Source organism: Sciurus vulgaris, assembly GCF_902686455.1.
Source record: "Sciurus vulgaris genome assembly, chromosome: 4".
NCBI classification, from domain to species: Eukaryota; Metazoa; Chordata; class Mammalia; order Rodentia; family Sciuridae; genus Sciurus; species Sciurus vulgaris.
This window is the reverse complement of record NC_136464.1, coordinates 93,320,708-93,333,739: the sequence shown is the minus strand read 5'-3', so window position 1 is coordinate 93,333,739 and position 13,032 is coordinate 93,320,708.

Here is a 13,032-nt window from a genome sequence, read left to right as displayed (position 1 = left end):
GAGTATAGATTTTCAAAATAGCTTCTAATTATGTTTTGTATTTCAATCGTGTCTGTTGTGATATTTCCTTGTTCATTCCGAATTTTAGTGATTTGGGTTTTCTCTCGTCTTCTCTTTGTTAGTGTGGCTAAAGGTTTATCAATTTTGTTTAGTTTTTTGAAGAACCAACTATTTATTTTGTCAATTTTTTGTATTGTTTCTTTTGTTTCAATTTTGTTGATTTCAGCTCTGAGTTTAACTATTTCCTGTCTTCTACTACTTTTGGTTCTGGTCTGTTCTTTTTCTAGGGCTTTGAGCTGTAGTGTTAGGTTGTTTATTTGTTGATTTTTACTTCTTTTATTGAATGCGCTCCATGAAATAAATTTTCCTCTAAGTACTGCTTTCATAGTGTCCCAAAGATTTTGATATGATGTTTCTTTGTTCTCATTTACCTCTAAGAATTTTTTAATTTCCTTCCTAATATCTTCTGTTATCCATTCATCATGTAGTAGCATATTGTTTAATCTCCAGGTGTTGGAGTAGCTTCTGTTTTTTACCCTTTCATTTATTTCTAATTTCAATCCATTATGATCTGATAGAATACAAGGTAGTGTCTCTATCTTCTTGTATTTGCTTACATTAACTGTGTGGCATAATATATGGTCTATTTTAGAGAAGGCTCCATGTGCTGCTGAGAAGAAAGTGTATTCGCTCTTGGTTGGATGGTATATTCTATAAATGTCCGTTAAGTCTAAATTATTGATTGTGTTATTGAGATCTATGGTTTCTTTGTTCAATTTTTGTTTGGAAGATCTGTCCAGTGGTGAGAGAGGTGTGTTAAAATCACCTAGTATTATTGTGTTATGGTCTATTTGGTTTCTGAAATTGAGAAGGATTTGTTTGACATACATGGATGAGCCACTGTTTGGGGCATAGATGTTTATGATTGTTATATCTTGCTGATTTATGCTTCCCTTAAGCAGTATGAAATGTCCTTTTTTATCCCTTCTGACTAACTTTGGCTTGAAGTCCACATTATCTGAAATGAGGATGGATACTCCAGCTTTTTCGCTGAGTCCATGTGCATGGTATGTTTTTCCCCATCCTTTCACCTTTAGTCTATGGGTATCTTTTTCTATGAGGTGAGTCTCTTGCAGGCAACATATTGTTGGATCTTTCTTTTTAATCTAATCTGCCAGTCTATGTCTTTTCATTGATGAATTCAGGCCATTAACATTCAGGGTTATTATTGAGATATGATTTGTATTCCCGGTCATTTGGTTCATTTTTAAATTTTATTTATTTATTTATTTATTTATTTGACACGACTTGGTTCCTCCTTTATTTGACAATTCCTTTAGGATAAGTCCTCCCTTTGCTAATTTGCTTCTTTGTTTTTCATCTCTTCCTCATGGAATATTTTGCTGAGAATATTCTGTAATGCTGGCTTTCTTTTTGTAAATTCTTTTAGCTTTTGTTTATCATGGAAGGATCTTATTTCATCGTCAAATTTGAAGGTAAGTTTTGCTGGGTATAAGATTCTTTGTTGGCATCCATTTTCTTTCAGGGCTTGAAAAATGTTGTTCCAGGCCGTTCTAACTTTTAGGGTCTGGATTGAAAAGTCTGCTGATATCCGTATTGGTTTCCCCCTGAATGTAATTTAGTTGTTTTCTCTCACAGCCTTTAAAATTCTGTCTTTATTTTGTATGTTAGGTATTTTCATTATAATGTGCCTTGGTGTGGGTCTGTTGTAATTTTGTGTATTTGGAGTCCTATAAGCCTCTTGAACTTGATTATCCATTTCATTCTTCAGATTTGGGAAGTTTTCTGATATTATTTCATTGAATAGTTTGTTCATTCCTTTGGTTTGTTTCTCTAAGCCTTCCTCGATCCCAATAATTCTTAAATTTGGCCTTTTCATGATATTCCATAGTTCTTATAGATTCTGTTCATGATTTCTTACCATCTTCTCTGTTTGTTCAACTTTGTTTTCACTGTTAAATATTTTGTTTTCAATGTCTGAGGTTCTGTCTTCCAGGTGTCTATCCTATTGGATATGCTTTCTATGGAGTTCTTAATTTGGTTTATTGTTTCCTTCATTTCAAGGATTTCTGTTTGTTTTTTTTTTTCAACATCTCTAACTCTTTATTGCAATGATCTTTTGCTTCCTGTATTTGCTCTTTTAACTGTCGATTGGTGCGATCATTCAATGCCTGCATTTGCTCTTTCATCTCATCATTCAGTGCCTGCATTTGCTCTTTCATCTCATCATTCAGTGCCTGCATTTGCTCTTTCATCTCATCATTTGCTTCCCTGATCATTTTAATTATTTACATTCTGAACTCCTTTTCTGTCATTTCTTCTGCCATGCTGTCATTGGGTTTTATTCATGTAACATCTAGATTTGTTTGGGGCATTTTCTTCCCTTGTTTTCTCATATTGTTCAGGTATCAGTGGTCCACTGAAATATTGCAGATTTCCTCTATTGACTTATCATGTCCCTGAAGATTTCTAGTATATCCCCTTTTCGCCTTCAGTAGGCTGAAGTCTTGGAGGAAGTTGATAGTGTGGTGCTCCATGAGGAAGCTGCCTCTCTAGGGGTGGTGGCCTTCAGGTGGGGTATATTCCATGTTAGTGGGCAGAGGTGCCTCCACTTGTTGACCAGTGGTCATCCAAAGGGGAACTAGGCTGTGGGCTGAGGCAAGGTCTGTTTGGGCCTGTGTCTCTGGTTTTACCGTCCTTGTGGGAAAACCTCACCTGGCAGGGAAGACTCACCCGGTGGGGAGGTCTCGCTGGTCAGTTCCCCTCCTAAAGGTTCCCCTCAATCTACAACTACTGCCTGGGCTGGGCTGTCTTCCTCTGCAAAGTTCCCAGGTGCCCAGACCTACCTCCTGGGCTTGGGAGCCTCACCCTTTGCAGATGAGTCTCCTTAGGCTGCCTCTCCTCAGAGAATCTGCCTGCAGTCCTGGAACCTTCGCTCCACCCCTAAGTGTGTCTCTGTGCAGCTCTTCTACCAAGAAGCCTCCTAGGTCCTGGGACCCTGCTCTGCACCTAATCGCCTGGCTATGCAGCCCCTCCTCTGAGCAGCCACCTGGAGCCCCATACATTCGCTCTGAGTCCCAGCGACCCACCACACACAACTCAGTGCATGCCTCCTCCTCCCGCCAACCGCCCGTAGCCCTGGACAGTCACTCTGAGTCCAAGTGACCCGCCCCATTCCTCCTCCTCCTCTTCCGGACAGGCCCCGGTGTTCAGGGGTGGTCCTTCTGAGTCCACACAGCTCTCCTCGCAGCTCCTCCTCTGGGCAGCCGCCCGGAGCCCCAGTGGTTGCTCCGTGTCCAAGTGCTGTGCTGCGTGGCCTCCTCTACGATGCTCCCAGTTGTCCGAGTTCACTGCTCCAGCAGGGGGAGGGGTGTCTCGCCAGGCAGCTCTACTTCACAAAGTTCCCTGCATTCCGGGACTACCGCCCCATCTGGGATGCCTCCCCAACGGGAGAGACTCACCCGGCTGCTTTGAGTTGGTCCCAAGTCTCTCAATATCTCTTCTTTTGAATCTTGAGTCCTCTGAAAACTTTCTGTTTAAAGTTCCCTGCTTTCATTCAGGGTAGTGTCTCTCCAGTTTTCTGAACCATTTCTGGGTGTTCAGGAGCCAGTCCTTATCCCTGGGGTTCTTCAGCCCCTGCACAGCAGAGCAGCATGGGGTTCCTAAGGAGGAGAGTGAAGCCTAGAGCCTCAGTTAGTTTTGATTTGCATTTCCCCAAGTGTCAATGATGTTGAGCTTCTTTTTCATATATTTGTTGACCATTTGCATTTCTTATTTTTGGAAGTGTCTCTTTAATTCATTTGCACATTTATTAATTAGGTTATATGATTTTTGATTTAAAGTTTTTTAGTTCTTTATGTATTCTAGATATTAATTCTCTGTCAGAAGAAGAGGTAGCAAAGATTTTCTCCCATTCTATAGGTTCTCTCTTCACATTCCTAATTGTTTACATTGCTGTGCAGAAACTTTTTAATTTGATATCATTCCATTTATTACCTCTTGACATTATTTCCTGAGTTTTAGGCTCCTACTGAGAAAGTCATTTCATTTGCCTATATACTATTATAGCATATTGACCCTACAATTTTCTTCTAGAAGTTAAATGATTTCTGGTCTAATTCTGAGGTCTTTGATCCATGTTTATTTACTTTTTGTGCAGGTTGAGAGATAAAGATTTAGTTCCATTCTTCTATACATTATAACCAGTTTTCCCAGAACCATTTGTTTAAAAGACTGTTTTTTCTCCAATATATATTTTTGGCAACTTTGTCAAGGATCAGATGACTATAGATGTCTAGGTTTGTCTCTGTGTCTTCAATTTTGTAACATTGGTCTATGTGTGTGTTTTATCCAGTGCCATGCAGTTTTTGTTATTATAGCTCTGAAGTATAATTTGAAGTCTGTTATTATGATGCCTCCAGCATTTCTTTTTGGGGGTTAGAATTGCTTTGGCTATTATGGGTCTTTTATTCTTTCAAATAAATTTTGGACTGTTTCTTTTAGTTTTGTGAGGAATGTCATTGATATTTTGATGGGGATTGCATTAACTGTGTATATTCCTTTTGGCAGTATGGCCGTTTTAAGAATATTAATTCTGCCTATCCACAAACATAGGAAATCTTCCCATATTGTGAGTCCATCTTCTATTTCTTTCTTCAATGTTCTGTAGTTGTCATTGTAGAATTATTTCAGCTCTGTGGTTGGATTTCTTCTGAGGTATTTTATTTTGGTGTTTTTTTTGTTTTTTTTTTTTTTTTGTTGAGGCTATTTTGAATGGAATTTTTTTCACAATTTCCTTCTCAGTGAATTGGTTGTTAGTATATAGGAAAGCTATTTATTTTTGTAACCTGCCACTCTGCCAAATTTGTTGATTAGCTCTAGTCTTTCAGTGAAGTTTTTTTTTTCTCTTCTAAGTATAAGATCATATCTTCTGCAGTGATAATTCGACTTTACTTTTGTTCCTTTGATTTCCTTCTCTCTTCTAATTGCTCTGGATAGAATTTCTAGCACTATATTAAATAGGAGAGGTGAGAGTTGACTTTCTTTCCTTGTGTCCAGATTTTAAAGGTATGGTTTTAAGTTTTCTTAAATTTTCTTATGGTTTTAAGTATGAGGTTGGTTTTGAGTTTTTTGTAGATAGACTTTATGATGATGAGATAGGTTCTATCAATCCCATTTCTTCAGTGTTTCTATCATGAATGGATGTTGTTTTTTGTCAAAGATCTTCTCTGCATCTATTGAGATGACTAAGTAATTTTTGCCCTTAATTCTATGTATGTGATAAATTATATTTATTGATTTGCATATGTTAAACCATCCTTGCATCTCTGGAATAAAACCAACTTGGTTGTAATGCAACATCTTCTTAACATATTGTTGAACATGATTTGATAATGTTTTGGTAAGTATGTTTTTGCACCTGAGTTCATTAGGGATATTGGTTTATAATTTTTTTCCTTGATGTGTCATTATCTGGTTTGGTATGAGTGTGATATTGACTTTATAGAATGAATTTGGATGTATTCCTTCCCTTTGAATTTCATGGACTATTTTGAGGAATATTTGCATTAGTTTGTTAGTTGTGTGGTAGAATTCAGCTAAGAATACATGTGGTCCTGGAATTTTCTTTGTTGGCAGTCTTTTCATTAATTCTTCTACTTCAATACAAGTTTTTGTTCTGTTTAGGTTTTCTATTCCCCTTGATTCACTTTGGGAAATCATATTTGTATAGAAATACAACCATTTCTTCTATGTTTTCCAATTTATTGGAGTATAAGTTTTCAAAATAGTCCCTAATGATCTGAATGAGATGTCTATGGTGATTTCTCCTTTCCAAAAATTTTTAAAATTTTTATTTCTACTTTTTTATTTTTAGTTATCTATTACAATGGAATCTATTTTGATACAATTACTCAAGAATGGAATATATCTTATTCTTATTAGGATTCCATTCTTCTGGATGTACATGATGATGGGAGTCAACTATGATGTATTTATATATGTACAAAGGAAATTATGTCAGATGCATTCCCCATCTTTCCTTCTCCTATCCCTTCCCTTTATTTCCCTTTGTCTAATTTACTGAACTTTTGTTCTTCCCTTTATTGTGGGTTAACTTCCATGTATCAAACAAAACATTGGACCTTTGGTTTTTGGAAATTGGCTTATTTCACTTAGCCCAACAGTCTCCAGAGCCATCTATTTACTGGCAAATGTCATAAAGTCATTCTTCTTAATGACTAATAATTCATTGGGTATATATACTGCATTTTCCTTATCCATTCATCTGTTGAAGGGCACCTAAATTGGCTCCAGAGCTTAGCTACTTTTTTCCATTTTTATTTTTAAAGACTGTATTTTGATTCATAGTACACAAATGGGGTACAATTTTTCATTTCTATGGTTGTACACAATGTAGATTCACACCATTCTTTCAATCATACATATACATAGGGTAATATTGTCTGTCTCAGTCTACTATCTTTCCTCCCCCAGCCCCTCCTGCCCCATTTTCCTCTACACCATCCAAAGTTCCTCCATTCTTCTCTTCCCCCCTGCCACAACCCCTTGTTATGTATCATCATCCACTGATCATAGAAATTTGACCTTTGGTTTTTTGGGCTTGGCCTGTTTCACTTAGCATGATATTCTCCAACTCCATCCATTTACCAACAAATGCCATAATTTTATTCTTCTTTATGGCTGAGTAATATTTCATTGTGTATATATACCATAGTTTCTTTATCCATTCATCAATTGAAGGGCATCTCGGTTGGTTCCACAATCTAGCTATTGTGAATTGAGCAGTTATGAACATTGATGTGGCTGCATCACTGTAGTATGCTGATTTTAAGTCCTTTGGGTATAAACCAAGGAGTGGGATAGCTGGATCAAATGCTGGGTCCATTCCAAGTTTTTTGAGTAATCCTTTACTGATTTCCATGGTGGGTACCCCAATTTTCAACTCCACCAGCAATGTATGAGTGTACCTTTCCCCCCACATCCACACCAACTCTTATTATTGCTTGTGTTCTTGATAATAGCCTTTCTAATTGGAGTTAGATGAAATCTTAGTGTGGTTTTATTTGCATTTCGCTAATTGCTAGAGATGATGAAAACTTCTCAAATGAATTCAGCAAAATAGCAGAATATAAAATCAACACACATAAATCTACAGCATTTCATAAGCAATGAATCATCTGAAAGGGAAAACAACTTCATTCACAATAATCTCAAAAAAAAAAAAAAAAACCTTGGGAATCAATCTAACCAAAGAGGTGAATGTTATCTACAATGAGAACTACAGAACATTAAAGAAAAAAATTGAAGAAGACCTTAGAAGATGGAAAGATCTCCCATGTTCTTGGATAGTCAGAATTAATACTATCAAAATGGCCATACTTTCAAAGGCGCTATACAGATTTAATGCAATTCCAAGTAAAATCCCAATGACATTTCTCATAGAAATAGAGAAAGAAATAATGAAACTTGTCTGAAAGAACAAAAGTCCCAGAATAGCCAAAGCAATCCTGGGCAGGAAGAGTGATGCAGGAGGTATCAAAATACCAGACCTTAAATTCTACTACAGATAGTAACAAAACGGCATGGTATTGGTACCAAAATAGACAGGTAGACCAATGGTACAGGATAGAAGTCACAGAGATAAACCCACATAAGTACAGTTATCTCCTAGTAGACAAAGGTGCCAAAAACATACAATGGAGAAAGATAGCCTCTTCAAGAAATGGTGCTGGCAAACTGGAAATCCATATGCAATAAAATGAAGTTAAACCCCTATCTCTCACCTTGTACAAAATTCAACTCAAAATGGATCAAGGATCTAGGAATTAGACCTAACACCCTTTACCAAATAGAATAAAAAGTTTGCCTGAATCTCCATCATGTTGGCCTAGGACCAGACTTCCTTAACAAGACCCCCATAGCACAAAAATAAAAGGAAGAATCAATAAATGGGATGAATTCAAACTAAAAACCTTTTTCTCAGCCAAGGAAACAATCAGTAATGTGAAAAGAGAGCCTACAGAGTGGGAGAAAATTTTTTCCACACACACTTCAGACAGAGCACTAATCTCCACTGAGGTAGTCAATGAGAATGGATGGTTACTGCCTATGCCCAACTGTCTTTCTTTTTGTTTCTCATATACATATATATATATATGTAATATATATGGAAAGGGAGGTGGGTGGGGAGAGAGAGAGGGGACTGGTGGTTGTGAACACCTTCCTCTTTTAGTGTTGCTCACGGAGCTGTCAGTTGGAATGGTCTAAAACTGAAGCTGGTTGAAATAAATCTCAGTTTCCCTTCTTATCAGTATAAGGCAGGATGAAATGGGAAGTACCTTCGTTGGAGTTTTGTCTGCAAGACCAGATCAATGCATTCCCAGGGTGGGGCTGCTGCAGAGGAGTTCCCTTGACTGGGACCTAGGTATAATCAGGCCTTAGGGGATTTGTTGGATGATATCTGTTCTGAAGAGACCCCCTAGGGCCTGGCAGTTACCCACATCTGTTGGGAATCTGGATCTTAGGAGCCTCCCAAGAGTTCTACTTGTGAAGCAGGGGAGTCAATCCTGCACACACAGGAACATAACCTTCCTAGGTTTAGTCCCTGAGTACATTCACACCTGCCTTTTCAGATACCCAGCCTACTTCAATTGGTCACTTGAGTCACCAGACTTAAAGGAAAAGAAGGTTGGCCTCCCTTTCACTTTTCCAACTTGAACCCTCCTGGGTACAATCTTCTCTATGCCCATGTCACTCATTTTCTGCTAGGTACACCCTAGGTTGCCTGGTAGGTGCTTATTGGGACACTGTGACAAAGTTTGCTATGATCTCCCAGCTCCCACAGCAATAGCTTCAGTGGTGACCGCCTCAACATGGTTCCCACCTCAGCTCTCTGAGGCCAGTTGAGAAACACAGAGCACTTTTCAAACACCAGTTTGCAGTGCACTTTCTGGATCAGCTAAGTACAGGCTGCTTTTCTGACCTCAGATTTCCATACCAAATCTGTCCATTGTATTTCTTTCTGTTATCCACCCATAACCCCTGCCCTGTGGTGGACCAGCACCACTACTGCTGTTACTGCCACAATTGACTTGCTCCCAAGTGCTCTCTCTTCTTTGTTCAATCTATCAAATTTCTGAGTTTCTAAGACACTCTGACTGCCCAATATTGAATTTTTCTCTTTCACGCACTTCATGGAGAAGCACTACTTCCACTACTTAAACCCCCAGCCTCAGAGCAACTAGAATGCAGCCTTCTCTAAACTGCCATCTAGAATCTCTTTATCCATTTATTTTTTGGATGTGGCTTCTTTCTTCCAATAATGTGGTTATATGAATTGATTTTTTGGTATTGAAGTAGCCTTGCTTCCCTGGAATAAGCCTTCTTGGTCATGGTGTATGTTCTTTCTACATATTGCTGAATTCTGTTTGCTAATATTTTATTAAGGGCTATTGCAACAGCAAAAGGAGAAAAGCTGTACTCAGAATGAAGCTATCTGAACTGTAGGTACACCCAGGACTGCCTGAAGTTTCTGGCTATTGGGACCTTGTCCAGCCAGATTCCATTGAGGAACCCCACTGTGCCACTGTGCCCAAAGGGCTATACCACACAATGAAAGAAAACAGAACACACATGATGACGAAGACAAACTGAAGCATTCTCCTGTGGACCATTCCGTTCTTGTAAAAACAAATAAACAAAAAAGTTCAAGGCCTTGTATGCTTCTAAGGGAAAGGTCTTGGCCAGAGTGCTAGGACTGCATTCCATGCTGGATGCCAAGCAAGACCCAGAGAAAAACCAAGTAAGTCCACTTTTCTACCCTTATGTATTAAAATAAAAAATTCCAGCAATTTCCATTGAACAGAGATGAAACTCACTATAGGCATTCAATCCCCTCAGTGATTAATACTTCCCTCAACCCCACCATGACCCCATTGTGAGGGTCAAATGTGCCGCAGGTTTTGTGACTGGCTCCAAATGTAGGGGAGAAAATCTCTGGGGCCCCTGGGTAGGGGACCAGGAAGATTTTCTTTCCATGTCTAGCCAAGCATATATCTGACCTTCCTGGGCAACACAGGCATTGCTCTGTGCATTTGGCCTAATTCTTCATGCTAACCCTTGTATTAGTAACCTCCCTTAATAATATCTAAGGTGACTATATCATTTATCTTCCCAACCAAGAAAATGTCGTTCCACAACAACAGGCCTAACATTGAATTGTTTAAGGTAAACTGGAGCTTAAATATTTTGAGCAAACTGGAACTTACATTTTTCAGGTTCTCTGGAACTGAGTTCTAGATGATGATTTTCAGACTTTTTAGCCACCATGTTGGGCATGGAAGTTTTACCTGCTCCATGCTCTAGCTGGGTCCCTTCCCCTGTCTTCCAAAAGCCTCTACTGCTATCTTGCTCTGGGGTCTCTAATAACTGATTGCCTGACCCTTGAACTGCACTGTGAAATCTTGCTGGCCAATACAGAACTCATTTTCCTGACTGGACTGTGACCTTCTGGTACCTGAACTTTGACTTTTGTCTTAGGTGGCCTCTAGTGATCTTTTGGATTTCATGTCACTCCCAGTGAGGAATCCAACTTGGCACCTCCAGGCACACCCTCTTGGAAATTATTCCTCACTGTTGGTTATATGGTGGTGGACTGAATGAGCCTTCATGGGTTTGTAAGCCAAGGGTCTCAGCAAACCAAAATGTGACTTTACTAGTTTCTCTACTATTTACACTGGTTGTATCATGATTTTCCTTTTATAGATTTGATGATGAGGCTTAGAGAGATTAAGGAAACAAGGTCCCTTGGAAGTAGTCTCAGATTGGAAAACTAGGTATAGCTAAGGCATTTCTAGGTCTTCATTGCCAAGAGGACTATTAAGAATGTTCTGGGCATGTCAGATACCTGTACAACAGTGTGCATAGAGGGTACAAGCAACCCAGTGTCCATTGATGGATGAACTGATAAAATTCAGCACTTTGATAGAATGGAATATTAGTCAGCCTTAAAAGGAAGAACATTTTGACACTTTCTACAACATACATGAATCTTTCTTTTGTCTTCAAATGACTTTTCATTACTTTATCAAACTTTTGTAATTATTGCAGTTTGGGGAGTTGAACCAAATTACCTAGTTTACCGTTATGGGAAGTAAATTCCAAATTGGTACCTCTTTATCATAGCCCGATATGTATCACTCAATTATTTTGTTCATTTTGTTTACTCTTGCATACTACATAGATCATATCCCATAATATTTTGATATATTCATTTTTCAAAATCATGAGAATTGAAAAGTTTTCTCATTCTCTACATCAATAAGTGCTATTTTTATGTTTGAAAAAGTGTTATATATACATAATGGAATATTATTTAGCCATAAATAAGAATAATATTATGGCATGTACAGATAAATGAATGGAATTGGAGACTATCATGCTAAGTGAAATAAGCCAATCCCAAAAAAACAAAGGTCAAATGTTTTCCCTGATAAGTGGATGATTATATATAATGGGGGTGGGGGGTGGGGGTGAGAGAAGAATGGAGGAACTATAGATTACATAGAGGGAAATGAGGGGGGTATGAAAAATGGTGGAATGAGAAAGACATCACTACCCTATTTACACGAATGGTATGAATCTACATCGTGTACAACCATGGAAATGAAATGACGTACCCCATTTGTGTACAATGAATCAAAATGCAGTCTGTAAAAATAAATAAATAAATAAATACTGGATTTTAGATGTCAATGCTAGCAGAGGCAGACAAAATAATTGTATCATGAAAGAATGTTTCATGCTTATCTTTAAGATGTAATACTGTTTCATATGTGAACATTAAACGAGTGTTATTTTAAACTGAAAAAAAACTGCATTACTTAGTACGATTTATTTTAAAAGATGTTTCGTTTATAGTATTATTGTTATACAGCCTGAAGTAACAAAGATCTGAGTGTGCTAGAGCCATAGAAGTTTAATTGATGAGAACATACACGACTCTTGATGACATTAGGTGAAATAAGTCAGACACAAAAGGACAGAGGTGGCATGACTGTATACAAAGTACCTAGTGGAGTCAAATTCATAGGGACAGAAAGTGGAACTCTGGTCCCAGGGCCTGGGGGTAGACAAGAGTTAAAGCTAATGTTTAATGGGCACAGAGTGCTGGAGATGGAGGGTGGTGGTGACTGGACAACAATGTGGATGCACTTATTGTCCCTGAAATGTACACTTAAAAAAGAGTTAACACAGTAAACTTTATGTCATGTATGTTTTACCACAGTTAAAAAAAATATGAAGAGTGTTCTGGGACATTCTACTTCATGGGGCACAGTCTCGTTTGCTTGTTACAGGCATCCACCCCACCCCACCCCATTCTTCCCTTCCTGCCTGGGAGCCCTCACCTTCTGACCTCAATCTGATGATCAGCAGCACGTGCTGATAATGGGCTGCTCTGGTCTGGTTATGACCGTGCAGGAAAGTCGTGGTACCCTTCCTCTGAGGAGCCATAGGCAGGAGTAGGAGATTGCTCTCGATCCCAGGAAGTTTGGAGAGGCCTGGCAGAAGTGATGCGTTCCAACCAAAGTTTCAAGACACGATGTACTCTTCCAGTCCAGCTGCATACTGCCAGTGATGTTCATTTCCTGCAGCAGGTCTGGGGTCCAGGGACAGGCTATTTCTCTGTGCCACTCTGTGCCTGGTGCTGCTGCAGCGGACCAAGGAAGGCAGAGGATAGATGAGCATGGCGCTCTTAGACTTGTGGACCCTCTGCCTCTGAGTGCGAGGAGGAAAGGCAGCCACTTTCTACCAGGCATCTGCACAGATGTCGGGAGCTTTGGCCAGAAGAGGACCCTACCCAGTTCTCCTGATGTCATGTCCTGGATGTTGTGTGCAGCTATGAGGTCCTTGTGCAGCTGGCTCTGGGAAACAACTCAGGAGACTAAGACCTCTTTTCTCTTCACAACCAGCTTCTACTTAGCTTTACTT